Here is an 8,765-nt window from a genome sequence, read left to right on the forward strand (position 1 = left end):
GGAAGGAAGGAAGGAAGGAAGGAAGGAAGGAAGGAAGGAAGGAAGGAGGGAGGGAGGACCATATACTGAAAAATGTTAACAATGTTACCTTTGTTAGTAGGAGTATGGTTTATTTGCTTATTTTTATGATTTTTCTTTAGTGAACTTATATTACTTTCATAATAAAATATTTAACAAGAAAATGAAAGTGGGCAGAAGAAATAATTTACCTGCAGAAAGATTTGATCATGATTCCTGGTCATTTATACTAGGAATCATGACCTATGACCATGTTTTCCAATCACTAAGAAATTCTCTTTCTAAGACTCTAAAGTAGCAACCTTTGAACTTGCATGTGTGTGTGTGTGTGTGTGCACGTGCACACACATAGCTTTAAGCAAAAATCAGAATTTTAAAAAATCTATGTATACCACTATGAGCTTCACAGTCTCCATATACTTAAAACAATGTTGAGATCAATGGAGATATTAACAAGTGTGATTTTGTGATTTTTTGACATTGTTATAATAAAATTTGTCAACATTTGCGAGTTACAAAATCACACGTGGGTAAAAGAGCCATTTAATGACTGAGGTAAACTGGTGGGCTTTGATGTAACAGAGGAAGGAAAGTTCACTGACGCGGTTTTAGTTGTCCCATTGCAGCTGTTGTTTGAGAAGTTAACACTAGGTGAATTTCAGTGTCATATCAAAGAAGAATATCCAGTTATCTGAGAAGGCTATTACATACTCTTCACCTTTCTAACCACGTATTCACGTAAGACTGGATTTTCTTCATATATTTCAACCAAAATGACATAGATCAGAAGCAGATTGTTAAAATCCAGCCTTTTTCTCCTAAGCCAGACACTAAGAAACAGCCAAAATGTAAAACAATGCACGCCAGTCTCCTAATTCATTTTATTTTAGAAATACGGTTTTGGCTGGGCACAGTGGCTGGCTCATGCCTGTAATCCCAGCACTTTGGAAGGCCAAGGCTGAAGGATGGCTTCAGCCCAGGAATTCAAGACCATCCTGGGCAACATGGTGAAAAAACCCTGTCTCAAACAAACAAACAAACAAACAAAAATTAGCCGGGCATGGGAGTGTGCACGTATAGTCCCAGCTATTGGGGTGGCCGAGGTTGGGAGATTGCTTGAGCCTGGGAGGTGGACATTGCAGTGAGCCAAGATCATACCACTGTACTCCAGCCTAGGTGACAGAGTAAGACCCTGTCCACACCCCCACCCACACCCCCCAAAAAAGAAAAAGAAAAAAATTTTAAAATTCGATTATTTATGATGAAAAGTAATGAGTTCATTGTCACGTTAAAAAATACTTTAAATGCATAAAAAACTCCTCGCTATTTCTAATACGATAAATTTTAATGGATGTAACCTACATAAACAAAAGTTCTCACTACATTTTAGGAGTGTAATGGGTTTGCGAGATCAAAAAATTTGAGAACTGCTAAATAAACAAAACTATGAGTACATTCTAGAATCCAGAAGCTTCTGACAGAGCTTTTGAGAAATACATATCTTATTTGACATACCTGTTATTTCAGGAAAGGGTAAAAATATCACAATCCTGAAAACAATTCTAATTATCCACATGACCGGTCGGATTTCTGACTGTTTTGATAACCCGAGTCTTAAACGTATCACTTCAATATAAAAGATTTTGGCCGGGCGCGATGGCTCAAGACTGTAATCCCAGCACTTTGGGAGGCCGAGACGGGCGCACCACGAGGTCAGGAGATCGAGACCATCCTGGCTAACACGGTGAAACCCCGTCTCTACTAAAAAATACAAAAAACTAGCCGGGCGAGGTAGTGGGCGCCTGTAGTCCCAGCTACTCGGGAGGCTGAGGCAGAATGGCGTAAACCCGGGAGGCGGAGCTTGCAGTGAGCTGAGATCCGGCCACTGCACTCCAGCCCGGGCGACAGAGCGAGACTCCGTCTCAAAAAAAAAAAATAAATAAAATAAAAGAGATTTTGTTTACTATAAGTAATAAATGGTACAGAAGTAGGAAAGACATTTTGACCCTTTGCTACAAGAGAAAATGATACCTTATTAAAAGAAGAGAAAAGAAAAATGAATGGAGATTGTTATGAGAAGGTAAAAGTTTTGGGACCATCCTGGAGAAAATAGCCACTAAGAAACTCGGTGATGAATATAATAACAGACTGTGAAAAGAAAAGACACATTTCTAACTTGACTAAAGGGATATATTTGAAACAAGAAGAGCAATGTGCGAACTAAAATGGAGCCTCAAGTTTAAGAAACATTCTTTATTCCTGTAGCTTTTGTGGAGTACACAGTGTAAATAAGCAGAGAAACATATTTTTTATCCATATAATTTTTCAACTGTCACATCTAGACCAGCTGGGTCACGCTCAGGGCCATGGTGACAAATAATAGCTCTTGATATGACAATCCGTAATGTGGAGAGCTCACATATGGAGAACTAGGAGTTTATTTTATATCATTTAATTTTCTCTCTCTATCCAGCAGGGAAAATGTTTCAGATATTTTCCTGAGTAAATGATTATGTTCCCTGGCTACAATTCTAGAGGAACAGTATTTTAATGATCATTAATTGAGCCATGACTCCCTCAACACTATAGCTGCAGCAGCTACATGCAGGGGCTCTGTGGGCTGAAATGCAGTGCTGGACCAAGAGACATGTCACTTTCTCCACTGCTACACACTGTGCCACCACAACGATTACGCTCTGTGGTGATCCAGATGGGTGGTGATGGCTTGAGCTTTTTGATGCTGTTGTATCACTGGCTATTTGTTTTACTACTCATTCACTATGTTCTTTCGCAGGACACCTAGTGTCTCATAAGTTAGTAATTTTGAAAAATAACAAAGCCCTTTTATTGGGTTAAGGGTCTATTATCTCTGAGTGAGTGGCCGTAGATTAAAAATGATACGGCTTAACAGTGATCGCATTGTAACAACTGTTACAATGGTGAGTTAAAGTTGACTTTAGGGTGCAAGTATAGAGGACGCTTGTGGGGTTTTGACAAGCAGAGTCTAATGTGTCTTTCTCATAGAACAGTAATTTCCTTTTGAGGACTGTCATGTCTCATTGGATTTAGTCTGGTGGAACTGTTTGTTAGTCAGACAGTTTTGCTTCAGCAAGCTGATGGCTGGGCACAAAACCCAAGCTATGCCAACTGATGTACCATCCACAAAAGTTAAATCTTGAGTGGAGTGGCAGAGACTAAGAAGGGCCAAGTTGATTTCTTTTAGCAGCACTGCCGAGGAAGAACTGTTCTTGCTACCACACCATTCCCGTTCTTGTTTACTAGGCCCTCAAGATACCTGGGTTCCTGCCCCTTCAAACTCCGCTTCTCCAGCCTGCTGATTGATTCTGTGTACTCCTAAGAGCTTTACAGATAAATTCCGTTTTGCTTAAGTTAGTCAGAACCCCAACATCTGGTTTTTGGCTTGTAACCAGAGAATCCCAATGTAAACAAGTGTCCATATATATGTTATCGTATTTAAACTTGCTGAAAGGCTTTGTAATTGTATACTACATAAAGAACATCAGCCTTAGCTGTGTGTAAGAGAGTGATTGCATGAATACCCCAAAGTTCCTTCAAGACTTCAAACATCCAGTGAAACAAAGGAATTAATTCTACAATCGTGGGAAGAATACTCACTATGTGCTCTATGCCAGACATTGGAAATATGGAGATAAGAGATAAGAGTAAAACGGTTGCTTGTCTTCAGAGGACTTACAATGTAGCAGAATAAATAGGCATGAACACACAAACAATTAAATATAACCTATGTGATAAGTGCTACAATAAAAATATGAGCAAAGGACTATGCAAGCCCAGAAGTAAAAGCAGCAATTTCCTTCTGCCAAGTAGTACGAGGAGTTGGACCTAAAATAATTGGGATTTCTCCAGCTGGATAGGTAGAGGAAGGTAACTCAGGCAGCAGGAACATAGGAAGATTAACACAGGTTCATGACAGACCTGTGGCCTGTGTGGGGGAAGAACAAGAGGTTCACACTGGTTTAATGCAGAATCCATGAGGAGAGAGGGTGACAGGGGGCATCTGTGGGCATGGATGCAGGAGTGATAATCAGTTTAACGATTTATGCAATTGGCTGGGGAGAACCTTCTATTAATTACAACTTAAATTTTCTATATCTTACGATGCAGATATTTTCTATATCTATGTCTTATCTTATGTTGACATCTTTCAAGAGACTTGCAGATCCAGAGAAAGGCTGCTCCCTGAGGCCTAGATGATTCCTGGGGGTGGTGGATGGCTTGCCTAGAGCTCACCTTCCATGAGCAGACTGGCTGATCCAAGGCTGGGCCCCTATCTGCCTCTTTATCTAACTCACACACTAAGCCAATATTTTCCCTGCTTTAAATCAACCGAGGGCCAGGAAGGAGGCAACTAGAAGCAGCCCCTATGCTCCGAAGCCCTCCAGATTTATTCAAACTAGCCAATCCTAAATTGTTTACTCCACCCTACCTGGCCTTTCTCACAGAAACCCCAATAACATCTCTGGCCTCGGCTTCTCCCTCACCTGTCCTTTTCCTCTCACCCAAACTTGGTGCTTCTGCAGTCCTCTGTGGCTTAGTGAGTCTCCTTCTCTTGTGAAATGTTAAATAATAAGTTCTTCTTTCAGTGGCATTGACCCCACTGTGATGGCAGTCAGTTACCTCCGTAAATTAAAATCCCCTAGGGATAATTTAATTAATTTATTTATTTATCTATTTAGTTAGTTAGTTAGATAGTTTGAGACAAGGTCGCTCTCTGTTGCCCAGCTTGGAGTGCAGTGGTGCAATCTCAGCTTACTGCGGCCTCGACTGTCTGGGCTCAAGTGATCCTCCTCCTGCAGCCTCTCAAGTAGCTGGGACTACAGGCACACTTTCTGTAGAGATGGAGTCTTGCTACATTGCCCAGGCTGGTCTTGAATTCCTAAGCTCAAGCGCTCCTCCCACCTCAGCCTCCCATAGTGCTGGGATTACAGGTATGAGCCACCGCACCCAGCAGGTATAATTTTGATATGAGTTTGGACACAGTTTCAGATTGGAAAAGAGGGTCAAGTGTGTGATCAATCCTATATTGTAAAAAGATAACTTACAACAAATGGAGGCTGGACTGAAAGGAGACAAAATCACCACCGAATATCTAGCTGGGGATACTCTAGTAGATACATTAACTGGTGATGCCACTAAAGAAAGCAAGAAACACAGAATAACCTGCACATTTGGGAGACAGAAATCATGATTCTGTTTAGGATGGGAAAATATCCTAGTCACAGGGAACTTCTGAGCCACCTGGAATGCAAGCAGAGGAAAAGAGTGGGTCAGCCTGCCCCGAATGTCCTAGGTGGCAGCTAGGAGAGAGAGACCCTTGAGACTGCTCTGGGGTCATGGTTTCCCATCTCTGATGTGTTGCATGGATCATATTTTCACTCTCACACCTAAGGTAGCATGTTGTTCTTAAGACCCTGAGCAGATATTTAATGAATGGATATGTTGCCCAGGTCTTGAATCTTGCCCTCTTTTCTTTGGCTAGCTACAGATAATTCTAATCACGTAGGCCTCATGAGGCAAACTGTCTATTTTTCTTATGTTGGTGATGTCCCAGGCTCTTGATTTTAAATTTTAGTAGACTTCAACTTGAGCCATTGAGAATTATGTAATTAACTTCATTTTGCGTCCATTACGGTTTTTAATTGATACTGGTTAACACAACAACTGATGCAGAATAGAGTGGGCAGTTACTCGGGCCCTCGTGGGTTCCTGGTTCATCTGTGTGAGCTATCTGGCTTAAAGAGCTAATAATAGTGTGCAGATACATTCTGTCCGCAGAGGGTGTGGTGGGTGCCAGAAATCAGAAAAGCTGTTTTGTGGCAATAGTGTCCCCAGCAGCTTGGTCTTGGTTTCTGTACTCATGAATAGACTTTTCATGAAAATTGGCCAAATAAGATATATATTCCTGTTGGTCAAGCTTATCACTATAAAAATGAAACCACTGAAAGAGCAGTGTCTGGAAAATGGTTTTTTGTTTGCACATCATTCAACAGATGCTAGAAGATGACATTGCCTGAATGATATCATTTTCAGAAAGCTTTATCATTAGTGACTAAAAAGTCACACCAACTGTATTGATGGTATGTTTCATCCCTGACTCCATTTATCATAGCAACTTGTTTTTACAGTAAATGATATATGTGGATAAATACATATAATATGAATATTTCAAACTTCAGTGTTTTGCAGGGATAAATTTTTAGAAAATGGAAATAGATATACCTTGACATTTACAGAAAAGGGCACAAGAAATCTATATATGGAGGACCGAGTTTTGAATAGTGGCTTGGGCTCAGAGGCCTGACATTTTGGTCTCCCAAAGTGCTGGGATTACAGATGTCAGCCACTGCACCCAGACTTACTTAAACTCTTGACTGATCTCCAGTTGAGGTTGTATATTCAGTCATTGCCTGTTGAATTTTTAAAGCATTAATTTATTAAATAAATATTTTAAAACATATAACAGTTTTTGAATCTCTGTTTTGGCATTTTTATGTTTATCTCTTTGTTGTTGTGTTCTGTCAGAGGTATCAGAAACTCTATGTGGCTCAGGCCCTTCTCGCCTCAGAGGAGCTCTGCCAGGGCTAGATGGGCATGAGTTCACACAGGGTCTTGTTGGCTGTGTGAAGGATTCCGATTCAATTCTCCAGGGCGGTAGGAGCCTCAGCCAGGCTTCAGTTCATACCTGAGGAATACTGTGCCCATTTGTTCCCTTTAACCACCTCCTTTGTTCCCGTTAATCACTTCTTTGATCTCACCACTCCCTGGTGAGGAAGTTATTTCTAGCTTTATTTTACAAATGGGAAAACCAAGGCTAAGAGGCTGAAGAACATCCCCAGCTCACACTGCTAGGCAATAGTCACAACCCTCAGGCCCTCTCCACTGCCTCACAGCCACCTCACTGCACGGTGGATCCGAAGACATCTGAACAACCCTGGGAAGGAAGGAAAGAAGGGAGTGCTATGGACTGAATTGTGTCGCCCCCACCTCCCCCAAAATTCATATGTTCAAACCCCAAACCTCTGTGCCTCAGAATGAGACTGTATTTGGAGATAGGGTCTTTACAGAGATGATTAAGGTAAAATGAAGTCATATAGGTCAGCCCTAATCCAACGTAACTGGTATCCTTGCAGGAGGAGGACATTGAGACTCAGACAGATGTGAACAGAGGGAAGACCATGTGGAAACACAGGGAGAAGATGGTCACCTACAGGCAAGGTGAGAGGCCTCAGAAGGAACCAACCCTGCCAACACCATGCTCTTGGACTTCCAGCCTCCAGAGCTATGAGAACATAAATTTCTGTTGTTTAAATCACTCAGTATATGATACTTTGTTATGGCAACCAGAGCTGACTAAGAGGGAGTTTGTTATTGTCTCAAGCGTCCCTGTGAAGAGACCCCCAAACAGGCTTTGTGTGAGCAACAAGGCTATTTATTTCACCTGGGTACAGAGGGGCAGAGTCCAAAACAGGAGTCAGCAAGGGGTGGTGGGATTATCCTTAGTTCTTAGAGGTTTTGGGATAGGCAGTGGAGTTAAGAGCAATGTTTTGGGGGCAGGGGGTGGATCTCACAAAGTACATTCTCAAGGGTGGGGAGAATTACAAAGAACCTTCTTGAGGGTGAGAGAGATTACAAAGTATGTTGATCAGTTAGGGCGGGGCAGAAACAAGTTACAATGGTGGAATGTTATCAGTTAAGGCTATTTTCACTTCTTTAGTGGATCTTCGGTTGCTTCAGGCCATCTGGATGTATATGTGCAGGTCACAGGGGATATGATGGCTTAGCTTGTGCTCAGAGGCCTGACAGTTATCATTTTTTCGCTTCTTCACTGTGGCTTTGTGGTTGATACTGTTCTCCCTCCACAGGTGCCCATGGCCCTGGCAGGTTCCCCAATACAATATTCCATTGGCTATAGATTGTGTGTCCTGTTTGGACGAACGGAGGCAGGATGGCGCACTTCCGGGTTCTTCACCCCCACCCAACTTTTCCCGCACGCACAAAAATACAGCCGGCAACGGGGAAGGTGCAGACCAACCGGGCATGCACGAGGTGACGTCAATCCGAAGAGACCAAGATTTACCTGGTCGCACCTGCAGAACGCCCCCTGACACGCCCGTGCCCCACCTATTGCCCTCCCACTCCTAGAAAAGCCGCTCTCGGCCAGGGTCCCAGGCGGACTTCCCAGCCCCACTCCTGTCGGGATGTCGGGACTGCAGGAACTCCGTCCAAGGGCCCCACCGGGGGGACTCTGCCGGCCTCCTTTGCCGGAGGCCGACAGTCCTCTCCCCCACACCTTAGGTGACCAAAAATAAACTTGCAGTTTTGCTCCTACCCTTGCCTGGTTGCTGGTTCTTTTGTGCTCGCTCTGGTGGTCTTAGAAAAACAAATCAGTTGGTGCCGAAACCCGGGAGGAGACCCCTCCTCAGGGCCCCCAGGGTCCGGGGAGCCTCCTCCTCCTCGTTCCACGCCGGCGGACAGACCAGGACCTGAGACCTGCTTCCCTCACTCTCACGGCCTCTCTGGGGTAAGTGCCCTTGTCTCTTCTTTACCTCCCTCGGCCAAAAATCCTGGGCAGGTCCGAGGCCCACTTTTGAGCCACCATGTGGCTTGGGAGACCCGTTCAGGACGGAGACGTCCGCCTGAAGGTAATCCCCACTTTGGCTCCATGAGCCTCCAGTCTGTCTCTGCTGGTTCCAAAGGACGCTTTG

Source organism: Piliocolobus tephrosceles, chromosome 7, assembly GCF_002776525.5.
Source record: "Piliocolobus tephrosceles isolate RC106 chromosome 7, ASM277652v3, whole genome shotgun sequence".
Classification (NCBI taxonomy): Eukaryota; Metazoa; Chordata; class Mammalia; order Primates; family Cercopithecidae; genus Piliocolobus; species Piliocolobus tephrosceles.